General features: G+C 37.0%; 1 long non-coding RNA gene across 1 annotated transcript; it reads right to left on the bottom strand.

The window, feature by feature from the left end:
• Window positions 1-618: 618 nt before the first annotated feature.
• On the bottom strand, window positions 619-11,507 carry LOC140513184 (uncharacterized). Its single transcript, XR_011970097.1, has 3 exons — window positions 11,443-11,507; window positions 10,463-10,536; window positions 619-1,137 (listed from the first exon to the last, which is right to left on the bottom strand). It is a non-coding gene; the product is annotated as an uncharacterized lncRNA (long non-coding RNA).
• Between the last annotated feature and the right edge of the window lie 1,320 nt (window positions 11,508-12,827).

Raw genomic sequence — 12,827 nt, 5'->3', positions numbered from 1 at the left:
GCTATACATGTACAATTATATTAAACAATTATATTAAATTTCCCCATTTGTCATGTGACAGAAGAATCAGAACAAAAGGAGAAAGCTACAAGAAGGAAAAAACAAAGAGAGAAAATAGTCTGCCTTGATCTGCATTGGGACTACGTTGTTTTTCTCTGAATGTGGCTAACATGTTCAATCAGGAGTCTTTTGGAATTGTCTTAAATTATTATATTGCTGAGAAGAGCTAAGTCTGATCACAGTTAATACAGAAGAATAAAGTATCCTTTCTGAACTTTAACAACTACAAGGAATGTAGAGAGAATAAGCCAAGTAGAGGGTATAAGAGTTGATATTTTCTGTCTTGATGGTTTTAAGAGGGAAAAAAGAGGAAGGAAAAGGAATAACTATGGAAGGAAGGAGGAAAAAGGGGAAGCTTACTATTTCTCACAACTGAGTGCCCAAGAAGAGCTTATGGGTGTGGAGGAAGAGACACAGGGAACAGGTACTTATTTGAACCAAGCAAAGTAGGGTTGAACAAACACACACACATACATATACAATTATAAAGGTACATAAAATTCAACAGGAAAACATGGAGACAAGAAGAGTGGAGAGTAATGTTTAAGAGGGAGGACAGCATCAGGGAAGGAATAGTCATGAACAAAATGGATTTCAGCTTTAGAAAGTGTATTATGATAGTGGAATTGGAGGGGGGAAAAAAGCACCTGAACTAATAATTTTTAGTCTGGGAAGGGGGAAGAGAGAACGTAAAAAGGAATATAAGCAGGTCACATAGATTATAGATCACTAGTATTTAGCAAGTCCTTTTTCACAGCTGTTTTCATCATAAAATGAGAGAGGTGATAGCAAGAAAAAAACTTCAAATGAGTAGGATGGAGGTAAATAAACAATTAACAAAACATATCCATGAATGTTAATGGGATAAACTCACCCAGAAAACAGAAGCAGAATGGATTAGGAAGCAAAATTTAATAATAGCATAATACATGTGTATCCACACATACTTAGATTTTTTAAAACAAAATTGAAACATAAAGATTCATACAAATCAAAATAAGGGTCTAGTCATTGTTGTTGTTCAGTCATTCAGTTGTGTCCAACTTTTTGTGACCATAACACTTTGAGGCTCCTCCACTATAAAAAAAAGTAAAGGTAATAATCATGAGCAAAGACAAAGCAACAGCAGAAATATATATGGTTAAAAGAGGCAAACAGTGAGACTTATTGATACACTAACAATGAAATAATGTCAGTACTATAAATATGTGTGTGTGTGTGTGTGTGTGTGTGTCACAGCATCTAAATACCCAAAGAAAAAGTTAATCAAATTACAGAGAGACAGACATCAAAACTATTGTAGTTGAAGGGCTGAATATACCCCCTTTCAGACTTAGGCAAATTTAGTAAAAAACTTAAATGAGAAAGATGTTAAGTTTCTAAATCAAATTTTAGAAAAGTTAGAGATGGCAGATCTCTGATGTTTACTGACTAGAAACTGAATACCTTTTCTCAGATATATCTAGTAGAACACTTACAAGAATTCACCACCATGTATTAGAACTTTAAAAACCTTAACAATAAATGCAGAAAATGAAAAATATTAAACATATCCTTTCCTGACCATAATGTAATTAAAATTCCAGTCAAAATGTCTTTGAAGAAGAAATCAAACTATTGGAAACTAAATAATTTCATACTTAAGCACAGGTAGGTTAAAGAACAAATACTAGAAACAACAGATAATTTCATCAAAGAAAATGGTAAGAATGAGAGAACATGCCAAAACTTTTGGGATGTAGCCAAAGCAAACCTGAGGGGAAAAATCTGTATCTCTAAACACTTTTACCAACTAAAGAAGAGACAGAACAACTCAATGTGTTATGTATGCAACTAAAAAAAAAAACTAGAAAAAATGATTTTTAAAAACCTAACCAACTACCAAAACAGAAATTCTTAAATCAAAGAAGAGATTAACAAAACTGAAAGCAAAAATTGAATTGATACATAAACTAGGTTTGTAAAAAAGTAATAAGATAGACTGACAGTTTGATTTTTAAAAGGCAGAAGAAAATCAATTTAATAATAGCAAAAATGAAAATGAAAAATTCACAACAAATTAGAAACAAAGAAACTATTTTTAGAAACTATTTTGTACAAGCACATGCCAAGAAAACTGTCAAATAAAATTGATGAATTTTTACAGAAATGTAAAAATGCCAAGACTAATTGAATGAGAAAGACAAAATAAATTAGTATGAGAAAAAGAACAACCAAAACTTTCTCTAGTTTGTACATGCACTGTTAAATTTTTTAATGCAAATTAAGTACTTTTTTTCCCCAGGCCATGGAAGTCAGGGGGAGGAGTTGGTCTTTCTCAGATTCCTTAGCCCAGTTGTTTCAATCACAGAAATCAAGGAAGATAAAATGGACAATTCAGATTATACAAATTTTAAAAGTTTTTGCATAAACCAAACAATACAGCTGAAGTTAGAAGGGAAATAGTAAACTAGAAAAATATCTTTGCAACAAATTTCTCTGATAAAGGTCTCACCTCCAAGTTATATAAGGAATAGATTTAAATTTGGTTGTAGCCCTTTGTTCTTGGAGAGCACCAAAATGACATCACATTGCTAGAGTCAAGTTTCAATGTGTCCGACTATGACTGATCAGACCAATATGAGCTCGGAATGCTCTACCACAAATCGGGCACAAATAGTCTGTGTGAGCATTTGGAGTGGATTCTCTAAATTTGAGCATCCTGGGGTTCCTTTGAGCTGTTTCTATTCTGCTTTGCTCATGGAGCACAGCATCTTTCCTGATGTGGGCACACCACGCTGAGCAGTCCTGTGCCAATGTCTTCCATATCACAAATCAATTCCAAAGTTCTTAAGTGAGACCTTGAGAGTGTCCTTGTATGGTTTCTTCAGACCACCATGTGAATGCTTGCCCTGTGTGAGTTCTCCATAAAAGTCTTTTTTGGCAAGTGTACATTTTTGCTTTCCAAAAACATGGTCAGTCTATTGGAGTTGCGCTCTTTAAAGCATAGTTTGAATGCTTGGCAGTTTGGTTCGAGCAAGGACCTCAGTGTCTGGAGCCTTATCCTGCCAGGTGATTTTCAGAATCTTCCTAAGACAGTTCAAATAGAAGTGACTCAGTGTCCTGGCATGGTGCTGGTAGACTGTCCATGTTTCACATGCATACAACAATGAGGTCAGCACAACAGCTCTGTAGACCTTCAGGTTGATAGTCTAATACCTCCTCTCTCTTACACTTTCCTTTGGAGATTTAAATTTATTCAAATGTATAAGAGCTGTCCTCAACCAACAGATGGTCAAAGTATATGATCAAGCAGTTCTCCAAAGAAGATATCTTATCAATCAATAAGCATTTTGTTGTTTTTTTAAAAAAATCTTCAAATTGCTATCATAGAAATGAAAATTCAAAGGAAATTAAAACTCTGATTATATTCCTCAAACCCATTATATTGGCAAAAAAAAAATAACAAAAGTTGGATTAGCTGCAAAAACAAACAAACAAAATGTATATTAATGTACCTTGAACTGTGAATTGTGCCTGGTCATTCTACAGAGAATTTGGAATTATGTCCCAAAAGCTAGGGGCACCAAGGTGGTGCAGTGAAGAGTGGGGGGGTTGGGGGGAGAGACTGGAGTCAGGAACACTCATCTTCCTGAGTTCAAATCTGGCATCAGACACCTACTAGTTGTATGACCCTGGGCAAGTCACTTAACCCTGTTTACCTCTCTTTCCTCATCTGTAAAATGAACTGGACAATGTAATGATGAACCACTCCAGTATCTTAGCCAAGAAAATCCTAAATGGATTCCTGAAGGGTCCAAAGCAACTGGACAACAATCACCAGAGTGTGAGCAAGAGACAATCTGTCAGCCTATTCCTTCCTCCTGAGGTTCTTTCCAGTCCTTCCTAATGGTAACCATTAAACCTTGAAGGAGGGGCTGCTCCATACCCTTGTCCAGAGAAGTACCTATGGATCTGTTCATAGCCAACCCTGCTGAGATATAGGTCATAAAGCTACTTGCAAACTCAGCAGCATTTCAAGAGAGAAACATGAGATTCTAGATTCAGGGACATACTTTCCACTTCACCACTAAATCCCACTCTACTTAAAAAAGATGTCTCTTTACAAAAGATTCAGATTCAGGATGCCATAGATGAGCATATATATGAGGATGGCACTATCTTCATGAGAAGTTTAAAGGAAAAATATAGTTTGACTCAAGTTGGGTCAGGTCTCTCAAAATTCTCATTTGGGCTTGGAAGCCAGATCCTAATTGGTGCTAGAAAGGTTTCTGGGATGCAACAATGCAGTGACATTTTTTTAATAGTGAACCTGACTCCCTGGGGTAACTGAATCAGTCTCCAGGCAGAGTTAACACTATCCTGGAGAAACCCAATATTCCATGATTTGGAAAAGCCAAAGTCAACAGGAAAAGGGAGGTAAATTGACATTTCTGAAAGTCATACTATTTTCCAGATTGTTAAGGGCTTTAACAACAACAGTACTTCTCCCATTCCATCACACACCCTGATCCTTATTTTGTGAACAGGACCTTTCCTAGAGATAGCGTAGAAATTCCAGGAGTTAGAAGAGGTTTCTAATTTTGGAATAATATGGTAGTGACGACAAGAACAAAAGTTTTGTTTATTTCATATGTAGCCTCTGTATTAAATGACTTCATTTTCCATCCACTTTAGTGGAAAGCTAAAATATTTTTTTTTAATGCAAATTCAAATTTTCTGAAATTTTGATTTTTTTTAAAAATTGGAGTGGGAGTTGTTTTCCCCAAAGGACCAGTCAACCTGCATTCAAGTCAGATGATTAGTTAGGCCAGGGTTTTAACTTCCTCAGTGCCTAAAATTATGCCAGTTGATGACCACAAGGTTTCTGTCAAGAAAACTTCTTGGAAAACAAAATGATGACTTCCATGCTCTAAGGAAAGTCTCTCTGATTTCAGGTGATTTTAAGAAGGGCAAAATTTCAGCCTAGTCAAAGAATTCCCCTCCTGGATCACTACCTTGTCATGGCAGAGGAGCTTGTATAGCTCAATGAAACTATAAGCTGTACTGTGCAGGGTTACCCAAGACAAGTCATGGTGGAGAGTTCTGACATGGTAATCCACTGCAGAGGGAAATAGCAAACCACTCCCCTATCTTTGCCAAGAAAACGCCATGGACAGTATTAAAATATAAAGATTTGACACTAGAAGGCGAATCCCTCAGATCAGAAGGTGTCTAATACATTACTGGGAAGAGTAGAGGACAATTACAAGTAGCTCTAGAAAGAAGGATGCGTCTGAATCAAAAGCCAAAAGGAAATTCAGCTGTGGATGTGTCTGGTGACAAAAAGAGAGTCCGATGCTGCAACGGTTGGTATTGCATAAGAATCTGGAATTCAGGATCTATGAACCAAAGTCAGCTAGATGTGTACAGCCAGGAGGTATGGTGGGTAGAGCACTGGGCTTGGAATCAGGAAGACTTCTTCCAGAGTTCAAATCCAGTCTCACGCACTCAGTTTCCTCATCTATAAAATGAGCTGAAGGAGGAAATGGCAAACCACTTCAGCATCTTTGCCAAGAGAACTCCACATGGGGTCATGAAGAGTCAGACACAACAGAAACAACTCAATAACGATAACAACAAAATAAGATGTGATCAAGCAGGAGATGGAAAAGTTTTTGTTGTTGTTCAGTTGTGTAGCTGCATGACATGGGCAAGTTACTTAATCTCAATCACTTCCAAAAAAAAAAAAGTTAACTATTTGGTACTGTTTAAGAATAGAACAAATGAGTTACAAAATAAGCAAAAGCAAACAAACAAAGGAGCATCATAATGCTCAATAATCCCAGAGACCCCAAAATGGCAAAACTAGAAAGTAGTCTGGCAGAAACTGTTCAGACCAACATCTCACAGAACAGTTCAAAAGTTCAAAAAATGCCCCATGTATAAAAGACAGCAACACAAGTGAATTAAAAGATCAAAGAAGGAAATAACTTTAGATTACAGATTATGAAAGAATTCATGAACAAAGAAGAGCTAGCATGGGTCACAGAAGATAAAATATATCATTAGGGCTGCATAAAATTGAAAAGTATTTGCACAAACAAAATCAATTCACTTTAAATTAGAAAGGGAAATATTTTTCCAACAAGTTTCTCAGATAAAAATCTGATATCCAAAGTTTTATCCAGATAATTCATAGGACTAAGAGTCATTCTCCAATAGATAAATGGTCAAAACATATAAATAGCACTTCTCAAAGGAAGAAATTCAATCACCAGTTCTATGTGTAAAAAAAGACTGTCTCCACACATGTAGTATGGATTTTTTGATGTGGCTTACAAGGATGCAAAAATAGATATATCTCTAGTATCTCCTCACCCTAGGCTTGTCCAAGGGAGACTTTAATCCTTTCCAGAAAGGCAAGTGAGAAGTCGGAGCCAGAAGCTTGACCACTATCTGCTCCCTTAAATATTGTTAGTCTAGGGGATGTCATTTTCAGGTTCAAGCTAAATTCCTGATTGATATTCCTTAATGGGGAAAGGAATACCTCCAAACTTTATATCCAAGGCTTGAAACGCATTTATCCAACTTGGTAGCAAAATTAAAATCTGAGAGGGTATACATATGAGGATATTTATCAGACAATTCAGAGTAAAGGAGTTTTCACATTGGAATAAGATAACTTAGTTCAGCAGAAATTCCCAGATCTCCCCAAAAAGAAAATTCCATGAAGTCTCTAGTGTAGCAAGCTGGGGACAGAGACATAATCAAGATTGCTAGCTCCTCTCATGTTAGCTTTTTCCCAGAGTCTTTTCCTCCCTTCAGTAACTTTGAAGTAGGGTTGACATTGACCAATGCTCTTTTTTTTTTTAAATTTAATTTTATTATTATTATTTTTTAATGTTTTACAATCACTACCATAAAATTAAGATTTTATCCCCCCCAACCAAAGCTCTTTAAAGCTGGAAACCACAAGCACCAAAGAGATTGAAGAGGCAGAAGCTGTTTTAAATCATGGATCTCTCCTCTCTCCTTATCTCACTAATTCTGCCACCTCTCCCACAGTCTTAGCATTGATTGCCATCAATAATGAGAGAGCAGCACATCAATGGGCTTTTTGGTTCAGGTTACACATGTCAAAAATTCTCCACATAACTACAAATTAGAAAAATTCAAATTAAAACAACTGAGATTTCTACCTCATACCTACCAGACTGGCAAAGATAACTAAAAACTGAAGGTGGTCATTATTTTGGGGACTGAAGTAGGACGCTATTAGAGGAGCCGTGAAGCCGTGAATTGATCCAACCATTTTTGAACTGTGTCCCAAAAGTCATGAAATTGTGCATACTCTTTGACCCAGTGATACTACTACTTGGCTTATACACTAAGGAGATGAAAGAAAGTGGGAAAAGTTCCAAAAGTACAAAAATATTTATAACAGTACTTTTTATCATGGCACTCTAAAGAAGTGCCCATTATTAGGAAATGGCTAAATACATTTCAATTTGTGAATGTAATTGAATATTATTTTGCCATAACTAATGATAAAAGATCTGGCAGAAACTGTTCAGACCAATGTCTCAAACAACAGATTCCAAAGGCAGATGTATCCTATTTATAAAAGGCCATATCACAAGCCAATGAAAGGCTCAAAGGAGATAGCTTTCTGAACCATGAATGAAGAATTCATGAACAAACAAGGGAAAAAGAGGATCACCAAAGGTAAGATTTGGAGAATTTGGGGAAGACATATGAATTGTTACAAAGAGAAGAAAGCAGAATTACTGAAAACAATTAGAAGTACAACTATAACTCTGTAAAAAAAAATCTTTGAAAGGAAAATGATGAATGTTGGAAATGCTGGAAAATTGGGACACTAATGCTCTCCATTCTGGAAAACAATTTGGAACTATGCTCAAAGGGCTAAAAATCTGTGCATATCTTTTGATCCAGCAATACCACTGTATCCCAAAGAGATCATAAAAATGGAGAAAGGACCCACATGTACAAAAATGGCAGCTCTTTTTGTGGTGGCAAAGAATTGAAAACTGAGGCAATGTCCATCCATTGGGGAATGGCTAAACAAGTTATGGTATATGAATGTCATGGAATACTATTGTACTATAAGAAATGATGAACAGGTGGATTTCAGAAAAACCTGGAAAGACTTACATAAAACTGACGCTGAGTGAAGTGAACAGAGCTAAGAGAACATTGTACACTGACAAACACACTGTGCAATGATCAGCTATGACTGACCTAGCTCTTCTCAACAATACCATGATACAAGAAAATTCCAAAAGACTCATGATGGAAAATGCTCTCCACCTCCAGAGAAAGAATTAATGAGTCTGAATGAATATTGAAGCACACTATTTTCACTTTTTTTTGTTTTTTCTTTCTCATGGTTTTTTCATTTTGTTCTGCTTCTTTTACAACATGACTAATGTGGAAATATGTTTAACATGATTGTACATATATAGCCTATATCAGATTGCTATATTGGAGAGTAGGGTAGAGGGGGAGAAAAATTTGGAACTCAAAATCTTATAAAAATGAATGTTGAAACCTAGCTTTACATGAAATTGGAAAAAAATACTATTAAAAGTAAATAAAGATAATACTTAATAACTCGGATGGATACAATGACTAACCATTGTTCTACAAGACTAATGATGAAGCATGTTACCCATTACCTGACAGAGATGCAAGGTGATGAAAGAGTAGACTGAGATATACATTTTTGAACATAGCTACTGTGTGTATTTGTTTTGCTTGACTATGGACATTAGTTGCAGAAGAAGGTTTTATTGGTGATAGAGGAATCTAGGATAAGGGAAAGAGAGGGAAACTAGCAAAATGGTGGACTCCTCCCCCCAAAATGAAGGAAAGAAAGCAAAGAAGAATGCTGTCACATTTTTTAAAGACCAAGGAGAAAAAAATTTCATGAGATAGGCAAGCAAGACCTATTTATTTTACCTTGGGAGCATTTATTGCATACAACTCCTTCATTGCCCTACTACTACTCGCACGGGGGGCAGCTAGGTGGTGCAGTGGATAGAGCACCAGTGCAGGAGTCAGGAGGACCTGAGTTCAAATATCACCTCAGACACTTGACACTCTCCAGCTGTGTGACCTTGGGCAAGTCACTTAACCCCAATTGCCTCATCCTGGGTCATCTCCAGTCATACTGATGAATATCTGGTCACTGGATTCAGATGGCTCTGGAGGAGAGGTGAGGCTGGTGACCTGAACAGTCCTCTCTCACTCAAAACAAAGTCATGTCATCATTTCTCTGATGGTATGGTCTTCTTCGGCAAGGAAGGACGAACACAAACATACTGTCACACAAACCCTCATCACCTTACATCTTGATTATTGTGATAGCCTGCCAGTTGTTCTTTCCGCCCTCTCTAGGCAATTCTCCACTCAGCTGTCAAATTAATCTTCCTAAAAGTGAATATCTGACCATGTCACTGCTCACTGCTCCCCTTCAATCCGATACACTCTTGTGGTTCCCTCTCACTTCCAGAGTCAAATATAAAATTCTTTATTTGGCATTCAAAACCCTTCACAACCTAGCTTCTTCCTACCTTTCCAGTCTTCTTATGTGTTATGTCCTCCCATGTACTCTACAATCCAGTGACATTGGGTTCCTTCCTCTTTCTCTGAGGGAGACACCATCTCCATCTATTGGCTATAACTCATGCTTGGAAATGCTCTCCCTCTTCATCCTCCTTCTGGGTTCCTGGTTTCCTTCAAGTGCCAGTTAAAATTTCATTTTCTATGAGAAATATCTCCTAATCCTCATTAATGCTAGTACCTTTCCTTATTTCCTTATCTTTAGTTTCTTCTATCGTTATTTTGTTTGTATAAAGTTGGATTTCATGTGGTCTTTGTGACAACTGCAAGCTCCTTGAAGGCGGAGATGGTCTTATGATGAAGGAAAAACCTGAGTGACAGAGTTTCTGGGTAATGAATAATCAATTTAAGAATTAGGCTAGTTAATAATAAATTGGTCAGGGGTTTCTCTTGGCAACCAGAGACTTGGAGAGGCAAAAAATCTTAATATACTTTTGAAAACTGGGGTGCCCGTGACAAGTAAAAATCAATGCTGATTGGTGGACATCTTAATGAGGAGGTAGGCGTGAAATCTTCAGCTCCTCCTGGGAACATGATTGATTGTGAGACTCAGCCACCTCCAGCAATCTGGACAGAGGAATCCATCAGAAGACCAATCTGATTGGTTTTCTCCTTCATGAGCTGAGTCAACCTAAACTCCAATAGAGGGGTGCGAAGGCATGAGTTCATTGCTTTGGGATAGGAATTCACCTAGATTAGATTCTATTTATATTCTTTACAGAAGTAAGGTCTCTTAATTGGATAGGGTCCCATCCAAGATCAAGGAATATGTTACCTGAGAATTAGGGCAATCTCATCCATCAGCCATGTTCTTCAGAAATTGGCTGATTGATCTACAGGGGTTGGTCTCTATATGAGGAAATAAAGAGAAAAAGCCTTAATCCCAATTTAATAATTGGTTGTTGTGTTTGCCCTTCGTTGCCAAAGAAGACTATACCATCAGAGAAATAATGACATGACTTGCACTTGACTTTGTTTTTTTGAGTGAGGGAGGGCTGTGCAGGTCACCAGCTTCACTTCTCCTCCAGAGCCATCTGAATCCAGTGACCAGATATTCATCAGGATGACTGGACATGACCCAGGATGAGGCAATTGGGGTTAAGTGACTTGCCCAAGGTCACACAGTTAGTGAGAGTGAAGTGTCTGAGGTGAGATTTGAACTCAGATCCTCCTGACTCCTGCACTGGTGCTCTATCCACTGCACCACCTAATTGCCCCAATTTATTGTTAATATATTAGCAAAATAATAATTTCTCTCAGTCTTTAACCTTTCTTATCCCCAGTACTTAACACAGTGCTTGGCACATAGTAGATGTTAAAAAAATGTTAATTAACTATTGACATCCAATTCTCTCGTCTCTTACTTTACTATGAAAATTGAGGCTATTTGATATGAGCATCTTCTTTTCACCTTTTTTAATCTCAAACCCCACTGACATCATCCTTCACTTCCTTCTCCTTTTCCCAGTCTTTGATGAAGAGTTGGCCCTTTTCCTTGCCAAATCCAACCCATGTACCTTTACATGTACCTTTGATCCCATATGATTCCATCTTCTCCAGCACATTGTAGCTTCAATTAGCACCAGTTCCCTTGAGTCTTCCCTTTCCACTCTGGCTCCCTCCCTACTGTCTTCAAACATGTCCAAGTATCCCCATATTTTAAAAAAACCCACAAACCCTTCACTAGATCAGTCAAGTTATCATTCTATATCTCTTCTCTCTTTTTCAACCAAACTCCTAGAAAAAGTTATTTACATTCATTTCCTCCTCCATCCTCTCCTCTCATTCACTCTTCAAGCCTTTGTAATTTGTCTTCGGAATTCATCACTCAACTGAAACTTCTCTCTCCAAGGTTACCAAAGATCTGTTAGAATGTTATGGAATTCTCTCAGTCCTCATCCTTCTCAAATCTGTCTGCTGCATTTGACACTGTTTATCACAAACTCCTGGATATGCTTTCTCCTCTGTAGGTTTACAAAAAAATCTCCCTCTTTTATTTGCTCCTTCTCAGTCTCCTTTGCTGAAATTTTATCAAGGTCACGCTTCTAACAATGAGTGCTTCCTAAGACTCTCTTCTAGACTCCCTCCTCTTTCTCCCTCTACACTCTTTCATGATGACCTCATCAGCTCTGATGAGTTTAACTATCACTTCTACGTGGCTGATCCTGAGATCGATATATCCAATCCCAGTGTCTCCCCTGAGCTTCAGGCCCATATCATCACTAGACAATGGAACATTTTAAACTTGATATCTCAGAGGCATATTATGTTCAGCATGTCCAAAACTGAATTCATCGTCTTTCCCCTTAAATATTTTCCTCTTCCAAACTTCCATATTTTTACCAAATAAATCACCATCTTTCCAGTTTCTCAAGTCTGTAATCTTGGCTTTAAAGCCCCACTCTGTTAGAAACATATTAACCCTCATTATTCCAACCTCATCATTCAAATGAAGCTCCTCTCTTCAATGTTATCACTGATTTCTTAATTTGCAGATTCAATGATCTTTTCTCAGTTCTTGTAGTTCTTGGCTTGACACCGTGATGTTCTTTCTCTTGATAGTCTCTCGTCTCTAGGTTTCTGTGACACTGCTGTCTCATGGTTCTCCTCCTCCTTGTCTGACTTCTGCAGCATTTTATTCTTTATACTTATATCCCAAGTGACTAAAATGGTGTCTGGCACAAAAAAGCACTAAATGAATTCTTACTGATTGACTCAATTATGTGCTAGGTCAAAACAAAATACCAATCATTAAAATTATAAAAGTAAAAACGGTAGGTTATAGCAGTAGTTATAAGTGACTGTATCCTTTTTTTGTTTGTTTCTTTCAAATACTTGTAAATATTCTGTGTAGTCAAGTCAACAAGCATTTATTGAAACCCTTATCGTGCACCATAGTATTATGTATTATGTTTACTGCAGAGGATACAGAAGTAAGGCAAAAATAGTCCCTGCCCTCAAAAAATTCACATTCAGATGTAGGAGACAACATGTGAACAACTATTTATGAATGTGCATGTGTATATATGTGTATATTTACCTATTGTATGTATATCTGCATTATTGTATTATTATTGGATAATGTATATTTATGTTATTGTAGATATACAATTTTACACTACAGTATGAAATAATGTATA

Source organism: Notamacropus eugenii, chromosome 7 (genome assembly GCF_028372415.1).
Source record: "Notamacropus eugenii isolate mMacEug1 chromosome 7, mMacEug1.pri_v2, whole genome shotgun sequence".
Lineage (NCBI taxonomy): Eukaryota > Metazoa > Chordata > Mammalia > Diprotodontia > Macropodidae > Notamacropus > Notamacropus eugenii.
The sequence above is the reverse complement of the archived record's forward strand: the minus strand, read 5'-3'. Positions and strand labels throughout refer to the sequence as shown.